At 37.0% G+C, this 26,552-nt stretch overlaps 1 protein-coding gene and 1 non-coding gene across 8 annotated transcripts in view; one reads left to right on the forward strand and one right to left on the reverse strand.

The window, feature by feature from the left end:
• LOC149805277 (uncharacterized) overlaps window positions 1-26,552 on the forward strand; it is a 112,209-nt gene that overhangs the window by 33,288 nt on the left and 52,369 nt on the right. The window lies entirely within an intron of this gene.
• Trnal-caa (transfer RNA leucine (anticodon CAA)) lies at window positions 23,928-24,004 on the reverse strand. The gene has a single exon. It is a non-coding gene; the product is annotated as a tRNA-Leu (tRNA).

Raw genomic sequence — 26,552 nt, forward strand, 5'->3', positions numbered from 1 at the left:
GTGTTAAGTGATTTTGAATAAAAAATGTTGTGTTTTGAAAAAAAAAATGGCTTTGTGGTTTGTTTGGCTATAAGAATGTTGATTTATGCTCTTTGACTTCTTACTATCCCTCTCATGACACTCATTGAACGTTGCGGCTAGAAAAAACCGTGGAGTGATGTTTTCCTTCACGTCCGCGCTTTGACTGTAAGATCCGGGGTAGTTTCCAGTCAAACCATCCATTATCGACTCATCCTCCTACGAAGATGTGCTCCAAACTAGCTAAGCTAAACGAAGCCTACGTGAATTTGCACAGGGTCAGACACAGTCTGATACCGAAGCCAGAAGAGATAGAAAATGTGAGAATGCTAAAAGTCACTGAAGACCTGATAGAAGAGCTCTTCAGAGAAGAAGTGAACAGGGAGAAAGAAGAATGGACAGAGAAGTACAGACTTCAGAGACAGCAGCAACAGCAACAACAACAACAGCAGCAGCAGCAGGAACCTGAACCTGAGAGAGGCTTTGTCGATTGTCGTATCGACACCAAAGAGTTCTTCTTCTCTTTCCGAAGAAGCAGACCTATCGTCAGAAAGTCTGTCCTCAGAGGACGTCGCATTCTTAGAAACTAAAAGATTGCCATAGCGAACAAAAAAACCCAGCCCTTTTCAGGGCTACCCCAATACTCTAGAAAGGAAATAACAATCGATTTGCCAATGTGTGTAGGTAGAGTAGTGTGAATATAAACACTGACTCTTTTTTTTTATAGTGTTTGTAAGTGCTCACGTACGTTGGTGTGGATAGTAGATTAAGATCATGTTTTTGGCTGTTTAAGGTGTGGGGAGAGTAGATTTGGGGGTTTGATTGGATTGCTTTGCATATGTGGATAGTATATTGAAGTGATTAATGAAAGTTTTTTTAGAATAGTAATGGGTAGTATAAAAAAAGTGAGTGAGTGTTTCTTTTAGGTCCGCGCATTGTTTTGGTCATGATCTAGGTAAGATCAATTTTATGTTTTAGGGGGATGTTTTCCATCACGTCTGCGCTTTCAGTAAATTGAAACTCGCTGGGCAGTCTAGCTACCCTTGTTGATTGATGAAGAGAACGAATACCAGAATTGTAAAGCTTCTAGAACTCCAGATGCACCTGGAATATGCCAGGCGCCTGTTGAACGAACTGGCCGCTGAGGCCATTGTCGAAGAGGGAAGGATGAGAGAGGAGGAGGAAAGAAGAAAAAAAGAAGAGAAGGAAAAGGAGAGAAGAAATTTCAGAATCCCAGAGACATAAAATTGGGATTCTGAAGCCACATATCCCGCCTCTGCTCTCCCCCAAAAAAGAGTGAAAAGAGACTGGGGAAGAAGATGTGTGTGTGGCGCCAGGCCATTAAGGTGCCATCATTAGATAGGTGCATCTGGAGTTAAAAACCAACAGCCCTTTTCAGGGCTACCCAATACTCTAGAAAAGAAATAACAATCGATTTGCCAATGTGTGTAGGTAGAGTAGTGTGAATATAAACACTGACTCTTTTTTCATAGTGTGAGGGTACGTGTTTGTGTGTTTGTGTTTGTAACCGCTCACGTACGATTGTGTGGATAGTAGATTATGGATTTGTTTATTGTTTCTTAGCGTATGTGGAGAGTATAGTTTGGGTTTTGTAACCGCTCACGTACGATTGTGTGGATAGTAGATTATGGGTTTGTTTATTGTTTCTTAGCGTATGTGGAGAGTATAGTTTGGGTTTTATAACCGCTCACGTACGATTGTGTGAATAGTAGATTATGGGTTTGTTTATTGTTTCTTAGCGTATGTGGAGAGTATAGTTTGGGTTTTGTAACCGCTCACGTACGATTGTGTGGATAGTAGATTATGGATTTCTTTTTAATGATTTGCGTGTGTAAATAGTAGATTTGGGGTTCGTTTATTGCTGGTTCACGTATATTGGATAGTAGATCATATGAAATGAGAAAAGTAGGGGATGTTTTCCTTCACGTCCGCGCGTTTTAAGTGATAATCTAGGTAATATCAATTTTATTTTAGGGGGATGTTTTCCATCACGTCCGCGCTTTAACTATAAAGCTAACAGTGTTAGCCATTAGAACCCATTCCACGGAATAAAGACAAAGAAAATGGTGGTAGCAACAGCGTTACTGAATCATTTGATAGGCATTTATTATTGGATAGTAGATGTTACGTTTGTCATGGAAAAGATAGAGAAAGAATTCAAATTTCGAAAAGGGTCTTGACTGTTTTAATAATTTGAAGGAAGCAAAGGAGATAGTAACAGGAATGATGGAAGAAGAAGAAAAGAGACTGAGAGGATTGATTGACCCGCCTTATGTAAGAGTGGGAAGTTTAAAGGAAGCACTTGAAAATGTCATCGAAGTCAGATGCTTCTTAGAAAAGATATTGAAATGGACGGAGTGGCGATACGTAAAATGGGGGTTGGACCAGCTGACAAAAACGGAGGAAGTAATGAGGAAAGTGATGACGGAAGAGGTAAAGAACATCAAAGAAAAGTGGACTAAGGAAAGAAAAGAAGAAGAAAATAGAAAGAGAAAAGAAAGCTTTGAGAAACTCAACAATAGCTGGATACGAATACAGGAGAAATTCCGAGCGATAGGTCATCCTGACTGGATACCTGAATCAGAAATAGAGAAGAAGACAGGAATAATGGCAAAAGTTAGAAGATGGCTACAGAAGTGGAGGAAATAAAAGAAGATGATGATGATGAAACCAAAGGCCCTTTTCAGGGCCACTGATAGGTCTCGAAAAGAGATTGACTTTCCATTGCCTACCCTTTTTTTTAAAAAAATTGTTTAAAAAATCCCATGTTAAATTCCCCTTGTCCCTATACAGGCCCACGATTTATTCCCATTGTCCCTATACAAGCCCCACAATTTATTCCCCATGTTAATTCCCCTTGTCCCTAGACAAGCCCAAACTCTATTCCCCATGTTCAATTCCCCTTGTCCCTAGACAAGCCCAAACTCTATTCCCCATGTTCAATTCCCCTTGTCCCTAGAGTGGCCCAGCAATTTTCCCCATGTTAAATTTCCATTGTCCCTAGAGTGGCCCAGGGGTGTTTTTAATGGTAATTCCCATTGTCCCTAGGGTGGCCCCATTCACTACTACTCATGACACATTTTACGAATAATTTTACATCGATTAATACACTGTCAAGATATGTTAGATTGACCTTACGAATTAATAAAAATGAAGTAAAGGGGTCAAGTGTTTGGAACTATTTTGCTATTCTTTACATACATACCTGTCCCCCAAGCTGACAAGTGTAGAGTTAATGTACAGAATTGTGTAGATTGCAGCTAGAGAGCAGCAACAGAGAGGGTGAACAGACCTTTTTGCTCGAACGTCATATTTGAAAAAAATAAGGCTTTCTACGAAAATGGAAAAAAAAAAAAATAAGGTCAATAACGCCAAACCGAAGCCTCTGACCGAAAGTTTCTCTAAGGGTTAGTTTATTTTTGTTACTTTAATTTCGTCGTTTGCTTTTTTTCCCAAAAATTATGCGCGTTCGTTTCAAAGCCGGAGGGTCCCCGTTTGGCCGAGTGGTTTAAAGCGTTCTCCGTTATGGATGTACTTTAGACCAATTCAGGTTTATTTATTTTTTAGCACAAGGGAGCAGTCATTTTAGCAGTGTGCTTAGATCATGTACAATTTCCAAAAGTACAATATCCTAAGAAATACATTCTCGCAAACAACTTACCTTACATTCGTCACTTTCTCAAAAGTACATAATAACTGGTGAGCGCCCCTTAATGAGTCAGGTTTTTAGTTTGTATCCAATGCTTATTCTCTTTTTCGACTGTTTTCTTTTCGAGAACATCGGGTGGATTGTCTTGGCATTTTCACACACACACACACACACACACACACACACACACACACACACACACATATACATACATACATACCGCTCCGGTAGCATAGTTGTTAGAGCGTCCGCTTCGGATGCGGGAGGTCGTGGGTTCGATCCCCGGCCGAGTTATACCAAAGACTTACAAAAAACGGTACTAAGATTTTAGTGTTAGGACTGGTCAGTTTGGTGTCAGGATAATGTGACTGGGTGGGACATCATGCTATCCCAGACAGAAGGCCCTTTCTATGTACATTATATAACACAGGGATGGGAAACTCCATAGAGCTGTTCCTGTTTGATATGCAAATGAGGTTCCGATGGTTGGGGGAGCAGTAAGTTAAAAAAGGAACAAGAAGGATGACTTTCCCGAAGCATATAAGCTAAATACATCAGGATGGCAAACTAGACGACCTTTGGTATTCTCAGTACTGGATGCAGTATTGGAATGAGCCATCCATATATTGTTGCAAACGTCTAGTAAATGTAAATATGAAGACGAGAATATAATATTTAAGACAGAGTGGGAAGACGAGTTTGTTTTTGTGGAGGGTAATTGTAATATAAAATATTTTTGGAACATTATTCAGTGCTTTTCAGCAAATTTTGATACTAATAAAAAAATCCAGTTAGTTTAGGTACTTCATAAAGTCGTACCACATGCTAGCACGAGCCGCGCTGTGGCCACCCCTGTGGTATATTGTATGTATCTTGTAAATATCACCCTCCACTTATAACGTTTTTGTAGATTGTATTAATATACTATCTAAATATATTCTTTTATTGGCAAAATATGCGAGGGTGCCAATCCGATGAATAACAAATGTGGTGCACAACTGAATACTTTTAAAAGACGCATTCCCTTAAGCTCCCGAGGTATTTCTCCTTAGTAGGTGGAGATAGTTCCCCCTCTGAACGACAGTTTCCTCTGCCATTCCAACATTTTTAAAGTATTATCCCGCCTTCGCTATACCCCGCCTTTGCTTAGTGGAGGTAATCGTTCGAGTAAAATAACCATTAAAACCTTTGATTGAATTTATGGAAAATTGGTTGAGTAGACTTTTGGTTTGGTTTGACTTGATGTTTTACAGCACTGAATGGCGAGTAGGTGTCACAATGTCTTACCTATGGATAACACCAAATCAACCGATCTGGGCTGATGGAATCGTTGTGATCAAATGCGCACCTTTCTGGTCACAAGACCAACAGCACTGAGCCACATAACTCGCATCAAACAACCTTTTTACTTGGAAGGGGCCCAGTAAGTTTTGCGGGAGGAGTGGGTGGCAGAATGTCTTACTACGCCCGGCCCATCCCAACATGGGTCCTCTGCGGCGATGTGTCTTTGGGAAGAACACTCTGCTCCCGTTTGTCGGTGTGATGTGTGTTAAGTGTCGTTAAAAATCACACAAATACAAATAAAACTACACAAAATGTTCTTAACCTCTACTTAACCACGGTGGGTGTCAGTCAACTGTCACGTTAAAGCCAATAGAATGACCATCTGACGAATCTAATCATCCAGCTGGGAGTGCTGGTTATCATTTCTCTACCTATTTGGGTTGCACATATAGTTCAACATCGGTCGCCTACGGAACTTTGTACTATATAACATGGTACAGATTCAGATCTTCAGAACTTGAGCATTTCTCGTCCAGTATTCATGAATTCTACTCCACGTACTTAAGTGTCCCGTCGATCAAGTTTTGTTTTCTTTAAGGAGAAATACAATTTCAAAGAAATAGTTATTACTGATGCTAGTTGGAAGGCACGCATTCTTTTATCGCTCAAGAAAACTATCGCTGTGGCCTTTTTTCCATAGTTTATCTAAGATTGCCTAAAATTCGTGTCGGAGCATTCAAATTTTTCATCCATTGCCATCAGATATAGGCAGCATTTTGTGAAAGAAGTTGCTTCATCCATAACAAGTCGTTGCAGTGTCCTGCTTTTAATTAGCACTACTTAAATCCCAACTCGTGTACCTTACTCCAGTACCTTTACATTAATCGCCTCCTGAACTTGTAATGAGGGTAAACCTTGGTTGTTGTTGTGGGGTTTAACGCCATTTTTCAGCACACGATAGGCCATATATGGCGGCCAGTATTAATGGTGGAGGAAGAAACCGGGAAAACCCCGGAAAGAACCACCGACCCACGAGAAGCTACTGGCATGCTTTCTCACATATCCACATTGGCTGAATCTGAGGTAAACCTTGGAATCAGGGTGTAACGTGCACCAAAGCTGGGTCACTGTGACTTAATTCCTGGGCTCTATTCAGGATCGCTATAAGAAAAACCCATACTGATTCATGAAATAGAAGCAGAGGTATCTTTCAAGCTATTTCTCACTGACAGCTCCATGTAGTCTTATCAGGCTGTATTGGAAAATGTGAGCGATGAAGGATAATAAATCAGTGGCCTATTTATGAGAAGTTAGACTGCCAGCGTTGAACAGTTCAAAGATACTATGTTACAGCTAGGAAAGAGTTTTGATTACTCAAAAAACTCTTGAAACATTACCTGTTGATAATGCTGGCCGTCTTCAAGCAGCTCAGTCACCACCCCAGCAACCTCACCCACAACCTCTGCCAAGAGTAAGAACTAACATTACAGATAAATTTACGCCTGAAGGTATTGCCGCTATTAATGACCCAGACCAAACAATTAATATTGCCGCGTTTGGATATAGTGATAGAGATAAGTATGTAAAACCCGAATATGTTAAAACTCTCAAAAGCTGCCAGTTGGATTAGGTATGTATATTGCATCGCTACTAATACTCCGCAGATTAGATCTGAAAGAGATGTTAATCAGTTTAACACTTTTAACCAGGCAGTAGATGAGCATATTAGACAAGCAATGCAGGAAAGGGGACAAAGATACGAAGAAATGAAGCAGCAACTTGAAAAAAGCAAAAGCAGAAAGGAAACAAAAGAAATGAAGCCAAGATTTAACGAGGTTGAACGAGCAAGGAAACAAAAAGAAGAAAAAGATTTGGAATTTGAAGGAATTAGACGAAGGAGGGAATTACGTTCACCAAGTAATAAAGACGCAAAAGAAACAACTGGAAGTGGTCTTGTTACTCGAGGAAGTGGTCCTATTACTCCATGCCCCGATAACGTTCTTGCTATGTCGATCGACTAGAAATTTTGATTGGCGGAAGACGAGAAGCTAACAAGTCCCCAAACATCATTAATGAAGTATATGCTATTTGAAGCATATGCTATTTGTCAAAGATTTTTTACAGGCGGTATCATGGACATTAATGTTTATAGGTCCCTCATTGATGAAATTGCTGATGATTACCACAGTGATTGAGGTATACAGTTAGGTACAGTGACTAAAATAAGATGATCATACATAACGCTTAACGTGGACCTGTAATGGTCAGGGTGATAAGTTCACGATTACCTACGTATAAAGCGATCTATGGATATGGTGTTGTTCAGGGTCTGTTTAGAACGATAGCCCAAAAAGCAATACAGATTGCAAAACAACTGGGAATGAAAGCTATTGACGTTCGTAATAAAGGTATTGGTGATGTTGCTGGTAAAGCATTCTCAGCAGTCATGGATAGACGAACACGAGTAATACGACGAAAACATCAGCGAGTAAAATTGCCCAGCACTGAAATTATGCCTACAAATGTTAGTAAAATAATAAATGAAGCTGCAAATAAGAAACAAGTAGAGTTGGCTGGTGTACCCATGTCAGAAAAAGAAAAAATATAACGGCTAGTTTGTTAGCAGGAAGTGGTCTTCGTGTTAGACAACAATTATAATAAAGATGTTCAAAGATGTATCTGATCCCGCATTTGACATGGATGCTCCAGTTCTCAAGGGTGAATAGGTGCGTGATTATCAGTGTTATTCTTATGATGCACGTGAAAGAATTGAATTACAAGTTGATGATACAGTTATATATTTCTTGCCCGCTGAGGCATTCATTGAGATCAAAGGTAGACTTTTTGAAGGCAGATGATGCACTACACGGAATTTTAGATCGACCTGGTTTTGTTAACAATGGTGTTATGGCGTTATTTAACAGCGTCACATACATGATTCATAGAAAAAGTATTGAATCGTGTCTCGAAAATGTTGATGTTGCCACGACGATAATTGGCCATGCAGGATATTCCGATGATTACTAGAGGTCAGCTGGTCCGTCATTGATGTTTGCAGAGGTTACAACTGATTATCCAGAAAGCAGAAATGTAAATGTAGGTGAGGTAAGATATGCTGCAGGAGCTGGGGTTGTTAACTCAGTGTTATCAGTGAATGACAATTTCATCTTAGGGTTTGCTGCACATAGAACAGTGTTAAACGGAGAAGAAAATTTTTCATGTGTGATTTTACTCACATATGTTAGGATTCTGTAGAAATGCAGAGAAAGTTATATTTGGCGCTAAACCCACCGGGGTACTTGTAAGAAAAGCCACCGACAGTGATACAATCTGGTGAGTCAACGCAGTTGATGCAGGTAAAGTTGTTGTTGTTGTTGTGGGGTTTAACCCCAATTTTTAGCACACGATAGGCTGTACATGGCGGACAGTATAAGTGGTGGAGGAAGAACCCGGGAAAAGCCCAGAAAGAACCACCGACCCACGAGAAGCTACTGGCAAGCTTTCTCACATAACCACATTAGCTGAATCTTAGACTCGAACCACCGCAGACAGAGGTGAGATTGCTGTGATCCGTAACGAACAGCGCTTTAGACCACTCGGCCACTCGGGGCCCCGATGCAGGTAAAGTAATACTAAGAACTTTTCCGGTTGATGCCAGTAATGACTCCATCACTCGCCGAAGAACAACGGTTGCTTTCTTTCATGAATCAAGGTGGTAAATCAACATTATCATGGTTGACAATGACCACAGACAGTATTCAAAGTAATGCTGCTGGTTTATTCACATGGCAAATAGCATCACAGCAAGGTGTTTCTGCACCACGACATATATTCATTGCCTTTCAGGAAAATGCCAGAGTAGATTCGCAGGAACGAAATTAGATGTGTTTGATATGTTTGGGTTAGTGAAGTTGCTTTGAGGGTAAATGGACATCGAGAACCTTCAGAAGAAGTTTTGTTAAATTTTTTGATCAAAATCATGTTGCACGTACTTATCATGGTTGATGACATGTATGGGGCGTGATCAGAATGTTGATTCTGGTTATCAGATATCCCAGCGGGATTTCACAATGCTGTATCCGATCTATTACTTTTCAATGGAACATTTCAATTTGTTCAGGAAAACAGTCGTTGATATTCATTTTCGAGCTCGGGGAGCTCGACTGTCCGCTGGTGGTTCTGGAGCAATCGTTATCATACTCTCCGTCAAAACAGTGCTACTTGAAGGTGTAGGTGGACGAATGAGAGTTATTAATGCCCCAGTAGAAAACATGTTATTGGATCACGAGCGATCAGTAATTAGATCACTCATGATATTATAATGTCATATCATGTTAGTGTTACTCTGACTCCTGGTCAGATTATAAAGTTATAATCAGTATCAAAGCGGGATTGTAGAATAAAAATATCACTAAAAAAAGAACAAATTGAAGGTGGTCCGAATAAATTGTCATTGTCAGTACGTCAGCTCAGGCACTTCAATGAAGCTAAACGATGAAAGACCGGTGTGCGACTTTAATCTTTCTGCGGGCGCCATTAAAGACATCGCTAAGATCGGTGTTATATTTCCACTTCTCGCAGCTATACCAGCGTTAATAGCCGCTGAAGCTCCAGCTATTGCAAAAGCAGCTGCACTTTGTGCTGTTGGAAGTGTTGTTGGAACTGCCACAGGGATGGCATTAAAGAAAGCAGCAGGTCACGGAATAAAAACTTACACCAAAAAGGGAAAGGTCCAAGACTGCCAGGAACTTTTCCATTAGTGGTACGGAAAAGACTCCCCGGGACACTTTGTTGATTCTTCCTATGTCTAATTTTGATTAATTCGATGCTGCCAAGCGATTAAATATTTAAAAAAAACTTCAGAGGTGTTTTTGTGCGTGATCATTTACCAAACCAACCTAATATCCAGGAAACCGGTATCATTAATCTCGATAAAAACTCTGGAAAAGGTACTCAGTGGGTTGCATACGCTATTGATCCACGTGGAATTGTTTATTTCGATTCGTATGGACTGGCGCCACCAAACGAATTTTTAAAAATATATGAGCACTGGAATACGTAGTATTCCTGCAATCTGGTATTCAACAGTACCAACACAGACAATAACTGATCCGCCAATATGTGAACGTGAAGTAATTGCTGTACTCGACGCCGCGTCAAGATCGCTGATACCACCTCATAAAGTCTTGCACGAGTATAACAACAGACAGTATAGCCGTCTGCCGTCGTGTTAAACAGATCTTAAAATATAATGGTAGATATCTACGGAACATCTTCTCGCCTGAGTAAAACTCTGCAAGGCGACTTATCTAAATATGCAACCCTTAACTAGGTCAAGAATAAAGTAGATGGTCTTTCGAGTCTCGTAAATGTAGACCAAAATAAAGTCGCTGTTTTTCAGGATAAACAAGGACGATTAAAGACGACAGTATCCCGTTCACATATATTATTCTGAAAGTTTCAGATGCGACTGAAGATAATTTAGCCGTATTTACTAGGAAAGGTAAAATTAATAATTCACGTGAATCAGTCTTAACACTCATGGGAGAAATTACTGGATGCATTAGAAGAATTGGAGATATTATGTATGGCGATCTGAACATGAGCAGAAATACAGTTATCAGTGTGAGAGAACCAGAATCGGACGATGATGTGTAACTATTTGTTTATCATGAAAAACAGCGACGTTATTGATGATGCTGTAAGAAAAAAGATACGTAGATAGCAACAACTCAACTATCAGAACTGAGATCGATGATCGTTTACGAACCGCAGGTGGTACAGTGATTGGTTCTCTCAATATGGCTAATAATAAGATTACTGGTCTTAGAGAACAGAATCAGACGATGACGCTGCAACGAAGTATGTCGACAATAGCAACATCCCGATGATGTCATCGTTAATGACAATCAATTATAATAAGATTATTGGTCTTAGGGAATCAGAATCAAATGATGACGCTGCAACGAAGTATGTCGACAGTAGGAACATCCCGATGATGACATCGTTAATGACAATCAATGATGGAATGACTACATTTAGATCTGAATGTTCTGCTCACGTAAACACATTTTTGAATTATTGCAAAAGAATTAATCGAATCGTTCAGGTTGTTTTTTTTTTGAAAACCGGTAGTCGTTGACAAATTTTTTTACCGACAGTGTAGTGTATACAGTAGCATCTGGATCAGCATTATGGGATCCACTCAATAAATCCATCAAGCATCGCGCGGAGGTTACCGGTATGTATGGGTTCTCAGTACTCGGCGTTACAACATTTACGATATCTACAACAATTTCACGGTGTTATCGACTAACTGGATTTTCTGGATCTATGTTGGTGATGTTGGAGCAAAACCAACAGAAAACATTTGTGGTGGAACCTGAAGAGAAAAAATACTTAACGTTTCTTGTACTATTGGTGTCTTGAATTAGTCGTTAAACTCCCACCTACTTAAAATATAATGAACTCTCCAATCGACGTTCAATATACAGATACGATCAAGTACGCGAGTGGCAGAGTCAACTGAAAAATATCATTTATGTGTATAGAGTAAAACAAAAAAATAAATACCGCAGAGGTGTCCTTGTAACTGGTATAATTGTATAGTCTGCATCTGCGGTCATCACTGGAACGTTAACGGTCATCGGCGCATTGTCACCTACATATGTAATAGCACTAATGATAGGAATCGGAGTCGCAGTTGTAACAGGAACTGCTGCTATTCTTAATATCATCACAAAAAATAACCACGTGCGCGGTTGATAAATTACGAGTATACAATAAAATTACATCAGCGATGCTAGCATACTCCAAATTCTTTGTTGATATCAGGTCTCAGCGATGGATTAATATCAGATGCTGAGTTCACAGGAATGATTAAGATTTACCACAAAGGTACAAATGTACCTTTGGGAATGACTGTGTCATAATCTATGAATGATTTAGAATCGGGATTTAACAAATAATAATAATAATGGCAACATCGAACGAATTATTACAACAAATAGTCGCTAATACAACACCGTTTAAAACGACAATGATATCAGCAAGCTCAACAAATCCCCAGTTCAGTTTTAGCTTTCCAGCTGTGAGTCCAGCCAAAGAAATTGCACTAGCACAATTACGAGTGTATCATAGTTGGCCAAATATTAGATCAAAATCATTTGGTGGTTTACAAGCAAACAATTCACTGGTATTTTCGTATAAAAATAAACTATATGGAATACCAGACTGGAATCTTGTGATTATACTTAAGGGTAGTTATCAGATCGAACTGATCAACGATGAATTCCAGCGCAGAAATAAATATATTACTGAAAAAGTATTCGAAATAGCTATCGCTGTTCAAGAACCAACATTATCAGCGGTGATATAAATAAATTCGCTAGATCATGCTATATATATATATATATATATATATATATATATATATATATATATATATATATATATATATATATATATATATATATATATATATATATATAATCATCGATCAGAACCGTATTAGGATGGCCAGAGATACCACCTGTTTGTTTATAAAGGACGACCAGAACCAAAAACAGCTAATTTCTCCATAGACGAAACATATTGTTAAATACTCCAGAATATCGAAAAGGAGAACTATAGGGTTTTGCGAAATATTATGCTTGTATGCCTGACGGTACAAGGTATCATCCAGTGGAACTTAAATTTTATTATAGAGGCGAATTCATCAAAGGATATTTTAATAAATATTCCGACGCCATCAAATCAGAATACAAATGTGTATTCGATCAACTGCGAATTTGTTTTCAAGCGTCACACAATATTACAGCGATGAAACAAAGCAGCAGATCATCGCAACGATACAACATTTAAACCAAGTTATATCTGATCTAGAGTTTAAAAATAAACATATTAAAAATAAAATTCTCATTCATTAAGTGATATTTACGAAACAAGTGTTTCTATATCATTATAAAATAACCGAGGCAAAATTACCACCATTCCTTATACCAGAATTTAACACTGATGAAATGAAAAAATTAGCTGACGACCTCGTCAGTGATTATTTTCCAAAAATTATCGCGTCGTGGAGAAAAATAGCCCCACCGGCAGGTATTCTCAAGTATAACAACTATCTATACGGTGTAGGTCGTCAATCTCGGCAGGTGTTGTTAATATAACATCAATGATTGCAGTTAATCTTGTATTTTATGCAATTGATGGCAGCTATCGAGTAGATCTTGAAAAATCCAGTCAGGCTCAACAGGGATATATTTTGCATACATTTACACCTCAAGCACCTCCTGGATATTTGATTGTGTTAGAACCCGTTAATCCGTTTTATCTGCGATGTCATAATCCGCTATTATCAGGGATACATTTCAAGCTTACTGATTTGATTTGAATATAATTCTGCGTTCGTAGAGGTCGAGGATGACCTTCCACAAACGCTACGAACAATTATTTATGTGGTATGATATAATGTATCAACACGTGAGAGTTTTTGTTTACAACATATACTTGAAAGTGCCGTCAGAACAATACTGACACATCCACACACAACAAAATATAGTGTTAATATAATTCTTTATGAATACGGCGATGAAGAATTTTTGTTAACACAGGAACAGTTAAATGAACTGCAACGAGAACATTATTACAGTTGTGTGTGATAGAGATCAGATTCTGAATTATGCACGTTCTTGCATTGAATTTGATCAGCTTAAAAAATGTAATCTTATTCTGAATAAATACTGTTATCGGAATAAAATAAATATCAGTGATAAAATCATTGACTCTGATTCAGATGTTAAATCTAATTCATTCAAATTGATGTGTATATTACCTATAATTTTCAGATTATCAAACAATTTCATCAAATTGATGGGTATATTACAAGTATTAAATTAGATTATTAGTCAAATTCATTAACGATATATTCAATGATTTTAGAATGATTTTATCGTTATTAATGTTATTTCAGGTTAATGGTTTATTTCACAGATTTGACGGATATGTTGCCATAAGTGTTCATATTATCAAACAATTTCACAGATTTGACGGGTATATTGCCCATAATTTTCAGATTCTCAAACAATTTCATCAAATTGATGTGGTTAATCGTACTCAAAATAATAAAATATCTCATGGGAAACAAAAAATAAACATTTACATAATAATTTCACCCTTGACTTTTTCAAGGAACAAATAGATATATTATAACAGAATTCTTTTTTTTAATTTTCGCCCAGATTTCATAACTTGCTGGGATACATGGTACTCAAAATCTTAATTATCAATCAGACTACATAATTTGCTGGGTAAATGCTGCTAAAAATACTAAAAATCTGATCGAAAACAAAATAAAAAGTTACATAATTTCACCCTTGACTTTGTCAAGTAACAAATAAATATTATAATCTTAATCAGAATAAAAATCTAATTTCTTCAGATAAATGGGTATATTAATTACCCATAATTTTTCAGATTATCAAACAATTTCAACAAATTGACATATATTACTATAATTTATTATGATTTCAGTTTAGATTCAGTGATTTTATCACTGTTACTAATATTTATATTTTAGAATTATTTTTCAGATTCAATGATTTTGTCATTGTTATTAAGTTTTTATTACTGACCCAATGATTTTATCATTGTTATCAGATTTGACTGGTATATTACTCGTAATTATTATGCTTATTGGTCAAATTCTTCAGATCGATGGGTATATGACTGAATTTATTATGACTATTAACCAGTTTCATCAAATTGATGGGTATATGACTGAATTTATTATGACTATTAACCAGTTTCATCAAATTGATGGGTATATGACTGAATTTATTATGACTATTAACCAGTTTCATCAAATTGATGGGTATATTACTCAAACGTATTATGATTATTAGTCAGATTCTTCAGATTATGGAGCACATATAAAAAAATATAATCAGATTCTGAATAAATATTAATTACGATGACAGAAAAATAATCGCGGTAGTCATTAATATTACGCAGTAACAAGCGGGCAGCTGTTCAATTACTCTACTGGAGAGAGCTTTGCTTGACAGATTTATCTCTCTTCATCCAGAGTGTTTGCATCTAACACTCTCGGGAGATACTGAAATATTATTTTTTATTTATATTTCTTTGAAAGGACTAATTTGGTAATATCTGCGCCATATATTACAAAACGCATCGAAATATAAAAATATTTGCCAACTGCATTCATTGAAAGAAATATTATTTCTTCGCCAGTCTCTGTATGTACATATTTAATAACACTTTTTATTATTTTTTTTGGTGTTTTTTTCGGTTCTTCCAAATATGCAGTTGTGATTCTATGTAATAGCTAGTAAATTACCTAAGGAATTATTAAGTTTTTGGCCATTATTATGATCGTTCACAAGACTGTTTTCGATTATTCCATGGAAACACTAGTAAATAAACTTATGACAAAGATGTCTTTCTTTTCCAACATTACATCTGAGATAACCGGTATTATCAACAGTACCGACTGGATTTTTTAGTCGACAGTTCCTGATTACACCACTACGAGATGCTTAAAATGACAAGATAGCCTTCCGTGTTTTTTTATGGGAGATTCGTCGGCGTTAATTTTATCATAATATCATTTAAGCTCTCTTAATTTTCAACCACCGCTTTTTACACACAACCTTGTTTCTCCTTTAACTCCTTTGCTACATTTTAAACACGGTTTTGGTCCAAAATCTCTCTTCTTACGCTTTGCATGTGATATCCACAGAATTCGTTTACCCAGGTTTTGATACAAGAAACTAAAGACCCTTCTCAAGCCAAATTCGATCTTAACAGAATATCCCGACTGACCGAGGCGAGCTTTGGTTGATCCGACGAATAAAGCTCTGATTGAAAGTATGCGTGGCGCCAAGAAAGAATTTCGCGACGATAGCGCGGTTTACTTGTGTTAGACATTCAGAATTGTACACAACGTTGACAGACTTCGCGTCGATGCTACAATGAATGACCAACGAACCGCGACGATTATTAATTATCTCGACAAAGATTATTCAGAATAAAGTTTATTGCGGAAATAGACGATACTTTGATTATCTGTGACAAACGTGATCCTGTTCGATTACATCACACTGGAGATATTGTAAAATTAAATAAAAATTCCAAACCAGGAATGTTGACTGGTATTTACAAACCATATTATGAACGAGCGTAACCTGTCACTGCAGTTGTTTATGCGACAAATCCGCTGAATGATAAACCTAGCGTTGATGATCTCAAAGTGATGAAACTGTCGAGGCTAACATTGTGTTGCTGAATCAGTTACAGAACATTTCACGAGATACGTGGAAACGGTATAACAGATTTACGACGTACAAAAAATAACTGTGTGGGCAGAAATAGTTAAAGATAACAGAGCGTCTATCAAAGACGTCGCTGAACTGGGAAAGTAATTAAAATTTCCAATAATGGTACCAACAATAACGGGAGAGATTTTGTACGAATTGAAAGGTGCTCCGATAAATTTATTGATCATAATGCGCATGCATGGACTTCGGCAATAAATATATTTCCCTGTGGCTGTTTCATAGTTCCGATGATGGAAACTTTGATCAGTTTGTACGACATAAGGGAGATATTTATCGAACAGAATCTCTCCAGAAAGCAAAGAAAAATCTTGCGTTTAAATATGCCGATGATTCTGATCACTTATACCTTTCCGTCAGTTTCTGCTCATTTTGCTCAAAAAGAAAAATTCATGGAAAGCAACACTTGAATTTCTTGAAGACATTCTGTTGACGCAATTATTTGGAATACGGACGAGGCGGATTATGGAATGCTAAATACGATTATAAGGATAAAATGTCAGTTGATATGGTTGCTTGTTACCTAGGAAGTTTTCTTGGAATGTTCTGAGTATTTTAAGAGATTTGGACATCCAACAAACTAGATTACCAGAGTTGCGATAAACGGACCCTTGCCTGATTTTGACATGACTGGATTAGGATACATCGAGTCATATGAATTTGCTGCGAGAAACCTTCATGCGATAGTCGCTGTTTGGTTTGGAAAACATTTTAGCGAACGCGGCTGGGTTCCATTAGTTTCATTACGATATATTTTTGATGTTAATATCGTTGGTTGTAAGTGAAGCAATTATATCATATCGTCCGCAAAAACAAGTTTGGTTACCACAACAAAAGAAATATTCCCGTGATGAAAATCCTGATATGACTGATTTTTAGAATAAAATCGCAAAAGATTTTGGCAGAAAAATAATCGGTAAATTTACATAAGGAGGATCATATAATCATAAACGACATTGTACAAGATTAATTATAGACGATGCTGAGTTAGATTTTATAATTATTGATACAACGAAGAGAAACATATTTATAAGTCGAAGTTATGTTGACTTATCGGAACTAAATTAGGTACATTTGTGAGTTACACTAATGGTGAGTCACCATTGTTTACTCATTTAAGATGAAATATGCACAGTTTCGCTGGAAGCATTACAACTATTTCTTGATTGGTTACTGACAAAAAATACTGCTATTATCATGTGTGGTAATCACTGTCAACCACCACCTTTTGTTGGATCATCTCCACATGAAAAGGTTTGTAGATTATTATGAGGAGATAACTGATTATCATAGAGCTATTGATGAAAAATTTTAAGAATTTGAAAGGTTAATCAGACTACAACCAGATAAAATTCATTGTGAAATAATGCGTGATGTAATTCCAGAAACTCCTTTTAATGATTTTTGGAATATATGGTTTCCTGCTGATTTGACAGTTGCAAGTAGAAAGATAGTTCATGCTGCACTTCAACAACAGTTATTTTCAAATCTACCTGTACCATTGTGTTATCACCCAGCAGATACGCGACAGCAGAATATTGAAGTTGAGATACCTGGAAATAATGAGAAACAAAATCTTGTGTTAAATTATATTGTTTTAGTTCCTGCGTGTGTTGTTGAGAGCGCGGTAACAATGGATAAAGCTCCATGGACGCTAGGATATGCTATAAACGGTTCATTCGTCACAAAGATTAATTATTTCTGATACAAATATTTGAAATGTTGGTGATCGTATTGAATGGTCGAATTTAGTTTATCTCGCACTGTCTCGTCAGAAGAATATCTCAGCTGCGGAAGGTTATCATAGACTTCACAGAAAATAATAAAAAAATTACTGGAAATGGCGATGATGTAGTAAAGAAGAAAATAGCTGGTTATAAGCAATGTGACAAAAAAAAAATAGATGCGACTTTGATCTCATTGTTGAATTTATCATGACACTGAAACGACAGAATAATCAGTGTGCGAACTGTAATAATATTCAAATAATAATCCAAGACAGTTTACCATAGACAGAATTAATAGTAATCTTGGTCACAGGCAAAAAAATGTGATGCTGACCTATCTTGACTGTAATCGACTTCGAGGCGCCAGTTCACAAAAGTGAATGCGGTGGTAATTGTGTATCCTCGGGAATTACTTGTAATTCTTCCCATAGGAATCCACACTGAGGAGCAGTAGAATCTAGTTTGTAGATTGCAGGTCTACACGTGGATCGATCTTACCACGCTGGAAATTTTATGTATCGCCACATTCCAAATAGGATCAGTTGCTCCTTTTTTTACTGCCTTCAAGTTCACCAGGTTCATATAAATATCTTAAAGTCACATTAACTGTTACTGGTTGTTTTAACAAGTCGTCTCGTTCTACTGGTATGTTTTTTTGTTATCACGCTGATGGGTTTCATAGAAATTGCTCGAGTAATATCATTATTAAACGCAGCTATCACACTTGGTAGTCTTGCAACCCATTCACGAGATACCTTGTCTTTCTGAATTATTTCCTTCGTATACTGATATCCAAACAATCTCTCAGCAAGTGTTCGATTAAATCGTTCAACAATTGCCTCATCGCGTTGAATTGCGGTATGTCCTCGTCTGATTTTGGCGTTATGTTTTTTCATCATTGATGATACTGCACCAAGCAATTCCTTGCCAGGATAAACCTGTAGTAAATGTGGCCATCGTAGACCACCACGTTGATAAATTCGTTCAAACGCAGATGTAACTTCAGTTGCTGCTTTAGTTGATTGTGGTTCTGCTTCTTTATACCTACTTGCAACGTCAACAACAGCCAACGCGTATTTGTGTGTGCGTGATTGACGTCTACCAATTTTAATGGTATCGTTTGGTAAAAACAAAATACCGGTTTGATGAGCTTCATTGTGAATGCTGACATCAAAATGTGCGTGCTGAATTTTTTTAGGTGGTGGTAGTTAAATTTGCCATATTGCCTGTCGTGCTAACCAATGTACCATTTGCCTCATCAGCAAGTTTACTAATTGCTGCCCTATCCCTCCAATATCCTCTTGGGCTATAATAAATCGATTCCATTATTATCGTAATAATCGGTTGAATAATTACGATTCCCTAGCACTAGTTTACCTTTCATCTCAGATTTTATTAAGAAGCTAGCAAATGTTTATCTGAGAGATTTATTTTTGTTATGGAATTTAACGAGTGAATCAACTTCACATCTGCAAGATGTCGTTGTTGTAAATCCTTATTTTTATACGCTACATCATGAACGTGGCACGCATGATCAGTCGCAATTATTGGATACTCTCCAGGTCTTGGTTGATCTTTCTCATCAAGTCGGATATCAAGTCGGGTTCCATGACCACATAAATTATATCCAGGAAGATGTTTTTCTCCTGTGTATTTAGCCCATGGAGCTCCTGGTAATTTTCCCAGTGAAGCAGCGATATCACCACCCGTCTTCATACGAGACGAAATAAATTTTGTATTTTTTACACCACATTTCACACACATGCCTTTTAAGTGCAAGCTTTTTATTTTTTCGTTATTATTGTTGTAAATCCACTTGTGGGGGTGGGTGTTCTGCATCGAACACAATATAGATTCATTTTATTTATTATATTTGTACAACATGGTTATCATTGATTTCTCAGCGACACGAAAGCAAGAGCCAGTAAAGCATCATCAGCGCTACTAAATTTTATCAGAGCACTTGTCATAGGTCCACCAGGGTCTGGTAAGACGCAATTGTTGCGTAACCTGATAATGAGATGGCTCAAGTGGGATAAATTATATTTAGCGGCACCATTTGCAGATGATCAGAGATACTTCGATGTACTTAAAGATTTTAATAAAAATGCGAAATTGTTGGACGAGGATGGTAATGATATTATTGATTTTATCACGGATATTGATGTAGCCCCATCAGTAGTTGACCTCGATGGATTTATTAATAATCTAGTAGTATATGATGATGTGATACTGAATAAACAATCAAATCCAGTTCGGATATTTTCGCGAGGCAGACACAAAAACATGGATGTGATCTATATTACTCAGCGATATACACAAATACATAAAGTGATCAGAGATAACTTCAATATTTTGGTTGTGTTTAATGGAGTCGATACACATACTCTGCCAAACATTCATCATACTTGGTGTTCATGGGGATATGGATATGGTCAAGTTCAAAAATTCTTTTCACGTGCGCAAGCTACCCCACGCGGATTTATCACAATAAATTTACATGATCCTCAGTCGCGATATCGTGTAGGTTTTGTTAAAATTTTCGGTTAAGAGACAGCATCAGGGGGGTTCACGACAAAAAAATGTGTCCGGATGGATGAACGAACACAAATAAAAATTTGAAAACACAAGCGTTAAAAATAAAGTAACAAAATGAGCTTACCCAATTAGAGACAATCTCGGTTGGTTAGAGGTTTCGGTTTGGCGTTATTGGCCATGTATTTTTACCTTTCGTAGGAAGCTTTATTTTCAAAAATAGACACTCCTAAAAATGGTCTGTTCACCCTCCCTGCTGCTTGCTTTGGCTATGTTCTTGATATGCTGTTAGACATCAACCCAAATAACTTAAAGAAAACTGTAATGTACACTGCATTTGTAAAATCCACAGTTGCTTTCGTACTTGAATTGACACAATTAGTACATTATGACATCATAAAAGAATGATAAAAGAACCAGATTCATATATTTGAAAATCAGTTTCTTACATGACTGATAATATTTATTATATATTTCATAATGAGATTTTGAAAAATATCAATGTGAGAAAATGACATACCCAAAATGGCGATTAGAGGTACACGGTCATACCTTTATACTGCTTTACCGCGGCATTTTTTCCGGTGGTAAGTACCACGGTATATTTTCACTGTACCGGTACTTCGATATATTCCGTCCGTAGGGAATGCACGAAAATTCCCGAATAATCGTGTTACTAACAATATTAATGACTTATTTTCATTTTTCATGACAATATAATTCAATTTGTGTCATCCATTCAGTTGTATTTGTCACACATTACCTTCTGTTCACATGTTTGACACGTGTTGTGTATGCCGACGTGGTGGTGGAATGGGATGTTGTTAAAGATATTCGGGCCAAGTCCTCCTTCTGGGAAGTTTTTGGAGTAAAAGTAAAGGGAAAAAAAATGTCATATTTTAGCTAAGTGCTGTCGCAATGTTAATGTGTTAAATACATGTATTCCTTTGTAAGACTGCGAGTCATCCAAAGATTTTCAGGAAAGCAAATATTTTGTTTGAATTTTACGTAATTTCTCAAGTCAACACTATATATTTTCTCGTTTGTTGAGTATGTGTGCTTTATGTTTACTGGTTTATACATGTTTTGATCGGTTGTTGGAATCCCACTTAAAATTTCCCCACCTTTTTGATTAATAGTGTAGCTAGTAAATTGTTGCCTTCGGTGGCGGCAATTCCTATTTTTATCAACAACTTGCAAATGTCGACACAGCGTCTTTCATAGGGCGTCATCTAGTGTAAACTTAAAAATCGCCTTGTTGTTACAGTTGTTAGATTATAGCGTGTACAGCAATTAACGTACATTTTCTTTTCAGCTGACATACTATTCACAACTCCGGCCATAGAGACTTAAATTATTGATCCCTAACATAATGTATTTTGGTCCGGATCGCATTATGTTTAAGATTACCGCGGTACACATTTTTTTCCTTACATTCTAGCTCCAGGATTGTTCCAGTTTATCCCTACAGAGCCGGTCTCACATTTGGAAATGTCTATAGACCCATATGCATGTTCTTCAGACCTGTATATTTAGGTCTATTGTATTTCTTCTTCTTCTTCTTCTTCTTCTCTCTCTCTCTCTCTCTCTCTCTCTCTCTCTCTCTCTCTCTCTCTGGACACCGAGTGGTCTAAAGCACTCGCCGTTACGAATCATTGCCATCTCACCTCTGTCTGCGTGGGTTCGAGTCTCGGGTTCGGCCAATGTGGGTCTGTGAGAAAGCTTGCCAGTAGCTTCTGGGGTTTGAAAAAACGTTAAGATGTGTCAAGACTGCTGAACCCCTAGTATATATTTATGTAGTCGATGAAAGGAATGCATAAAATGAACATTCAGCAACATTTATTACTAGTTTTCAACGGGAATCATGCAAGTTGCCAGTAACAAGTTAATGATATTTTGCTGTTCTATAATCTGTGTCAGCCATACAGTATTGTATACATGATGCACTCAACGACAAATGGTACTCATTTTGAAGAAAAACTATTGATTACATTCTAGGATTAAATGATAACGAATGGGTACTTATCGATGTGTATATTTTACATAATCGCTCACAAAGTAACTTTGTGAGTCAATATGGAAAATTTACGTCGATAAATTACCAGCCATGATCATTTAATCCTTATAATTCCAATTTACTTCCTTTCTGTCATCATATCAGCAGATTTCATTCACCAAAACATTCACTTTCAGTGAGATCGTTTGCTTGATACATGCCCAGGCCTTGAATAACAGCCCATGAAACGTTGTTGAAGCAAAATGCCATAATTTTTTAAGATTGGCTTGTAAAGCCTGTCATATGGTCTCTTTTCAAAAGGGGTGTTGGATTGCAGGAATGACAGTGCAGATGCTTTCTTTTAACTTCTACTGGGCGATTTTAATTAGGGGGTTGCACACTTTGGTCGGAAATCACAAAGGTGGGTGCGTGTTGTTTTTTTTTTTTAATTTTTGTGGTGTAAGACGTTGGTATAGATAAACTTGACATAAAATTACCAGGTAACTGGGAACCAAAAGGGGTCTGCAGAATTCACCGGCGTATTTAAACAAAATCTTGACTAGTATCATGTGACCGTTTATATCCAATCAGATGGAAGAAACTTTGGTCCATTCATAACAACTGAAATTATATAGAAATAAAATTGTTTCCGGTGCGATTTTAATTATTATCACAATCACTATCATGTCTGAAAAAAAATCACGCATATATTAGGGTTGATTGAAAACCGGAATTAAGTCACAAGCGAAATTACGGTACAGCCTCTTACGGAAATAGACCGCAAGCCACCAACACGACAAATCGCGTCTGAATGCAGAATTAAACAAAAGTATCTTTAAAAATCCTTACAAGTAAATTCACAATCATTAAAATCAGCAGGTAATAATGCTGGTACACTCTATAACATGTTATCGTTCTGTCATACTGCTTTTAGTCTCCCACACCAGCATTGTTGTAAGAAAGCTTTTCCTGGGTCGGTGGTTCTTTCCGGGGTTTTCCCGGGTTCTTCCTCCACCATTTATACTGGTATGTATAGCCTATATTGTGCTGATATATGGCGTTTAACCCTATGTGTGTGTGTATGTATGTGTGTGTGTGTGTGTGTGTGTGTGTGTGTGTGTGTGATTTGGATTTTTAACGTAGCTTTAACAATTTTTCAGTCATATGGCTACGATGTCTGCAGTGTGGCAGTTTATAGTGATGTCTAGCACCGGGGCATCATGCCGAAGACATGCCAGTCACATTATCCTGACACCAGGACGACCAGTCCTAATACTAACCTCTTAATGCTGAGCGCCAAGCGAGGTAGCTGTTAGTACCATTTTTATAAGTCTTTGGTATGACTCGGCCGGGGATCGAACCCACGACCTCCCGCATTTGAGGCGGACGCTCTAACCACTAGGCCACCGGAGCGGTCGTTAAACCCTATAACAATAACAACAACCATCATTATTCAATGAATCAACGAGCGCAAGAAATGTATTTAAAAAAATAACTTCTTCATATGAAACATTCATCAGTGTGAGAAAATAGACAATTTTAAATATATTTTCGATTCAAATTTGTAAAGTGTCTGTTATAAAATTTCAAATTTGTAAAAGTCACTATTGTAAAATTTCGGAACTTTTTTTTTTCTGCTCTAGTATTGCAGCCCATAATCGCACTGACAGAATGGAGAAACCGGTCCACGTAAATCGAAGTTTGTTTTTTTGCCATACAAATTTTTAAAAAAGAAAATGCTACTTATTTTGAGTAGATAAAAGGAAATAATTCACTCGTGATGTGGAATTTTTTTGACAGTCGTGTTTTTTTAACTTCATTTGTGAAATATTTCCTTATATCTGCTAAAAAAATGTGGATATGATCTATACCCATATAAAAATAGGAACGTGTCAGTTGAAACAACACCTCATGACGTCACTATATGACATCACAACGTCATGTAAAGGAAGTAATTTTCTTATACTGTTGTGCGGTTTGGTTAATAAGTGTTTTCGTCATGCGATAAATAAAATGTTACATTTGTGCTCATTTCAAAAGAACTGGGAAACTCGTCAAAGTTAGCCAAATATGGTAGTTATTCAAGTCCTTTTAAAAAAAAATTCATTGAGCACCCGTGTAAAATCTTATGTATTCGATTCAAACAGTGTAGATTCGACTATATGTCGTTATTAGGACAAAATATCAAGCTGTTTTAAACTTGCTAAGAGCGGAACTAACTGACCAGTCTTGGAATTTACAACAGTGTGGTAGAGAATGCAGTGAAATTTTCCAAATCAGGCCATTTTGAAAAGGTAAATATTGGTATTGGGGTAGAGAATATACATCAAAAGGATGGGTAGAGCGGTAGGGAATGTGGGCAGTTTTTTGTGAAGATCCTTTTATTTTGCTATTGTTGAACGAACAGTTTTGACGTGACCCTTAAAGTCATGTTAATTTGGATATGACTCATGCAGATTGCTAGCTACGATGTCGTAGCCTCAACTTGATTTATTGTGGTTGAGGCTACGAACTGATCCCATATCATGTAATGGAGCAAAAAAAATCATCATTAAAGTCAGAAAAACAAACAGTGTAGAAATCAACTATAATTATGTTGTGAATGAAGTTTGGCTTATTTTGAATTTATTAAGCCCTTACACGATAAAATAAATTGGCATGGTTACTCTAACCTTATCCTGTCCGCCATGACAGTTAACGCGAGACTCTCGCCGTGACCCCTTTTCTACGTAAGGCTTGCCAGACAATATTTTGGATATTCTACGCTATATTATTATCAGTCAAGTGCGAATAATCGCTTCTTGGTGGAATTTCAAAGTTGCCGATAAACCGTATTTACTTTTAATGCGAAGAATTTCTGACCCAAACGGCGCCAAATGTTTACTACGATTTGTTTACATTTCCAAATAAGGCGTCAATGTCTTCATATGGCAAACAAACGAGGCTGAGAACGGAAGAAATCATTATTTGAAATAATATGGCTAATGATCTAAACGAAAATATCGGCTAAAAAAGGTAAACGAGATTTTACAACTATTTCTACAATGATTTTCGATACTTCTGGTATTAAATAAGAGGACTAATCAATTTATTGGATTATATGCAAGGAATATGTTTAAAGTGTTATTATTAGGCTAAAAGTGGGCCGGGTGTGAATCACACCCGGCTTGCTCCATTAACACGTATATGCTCATGTTAGTACCCAGTCCACGAGGTACGAGTAAGGGTACTAATATTAGTACTAGCAGATTGCCTGATAGTCTCTATTTAACTTGGAAAATAATTCAAAATAACACATAAACAAAGTCGTCTTAGAGTTGTTTTTTTTTTTGTTTATTTCTCGCACAGGAATAATGACTGTCTTATCTTTTCCATCATTTAAGCTGTAACAGAAAGCCTTAAATAATGCCATAATTAATAAAATGAGAATTTTGTGTGCTATTTGTTTATTTTACTTTTTATTTAAATTTTTTAAAATTGTGTTTGTTTCTTTATTCTTTACCTGTTCATTATCTGGTGCCCATATATGAATAGAGTGTAGAAAAGCAGGAAATGCATACCTTTCCAAGTCTCATTTTCATTTTCACTACTCCAGTCCAGTTGCCGAAAAACGATAATGTATAAAACAAATTCAGACATTCAGTGATTTTAAAATGAAGGAAGTTGATCGTATCGTAGGCGTAATTGACACAGATCAATCTACACAATCGCCCGAAACTAACAAGATCAGTAGCTTTTTGGAGATGCGTGTAAACTCAATGCCTGTAAACGTGATTGCTGCACTGAGACAGTCAGCTAAACAAAAATTAAGTGTTATTTGTCATACTAAACATTTGTGTGATCTGCATATATGTCAGCGTATACGTGCTTAAAGTGCAAATTGCTGTGTGTTAGGAAACAACTTATTATCATGGTCGAAACTTTCAGTTTTAATCAAGGAAAATGTATTCACATAAAGCTTGCAA

Source organism: Sinohyriopsis cumingii, chromosome 2 (genome assembly GCF_028554795.1).
Source record: "Sinohyriopsis cumingii isolate HCF-2022 chromosome 2, ASM2855479v2, whole genome shotgun sequence".
NCBI lineage: Eukaryota > Metazoa > Mollusca > Bivalvia > Unionida > Unionidae > Sinohyriopsis > Sinohyriopsis cumingii.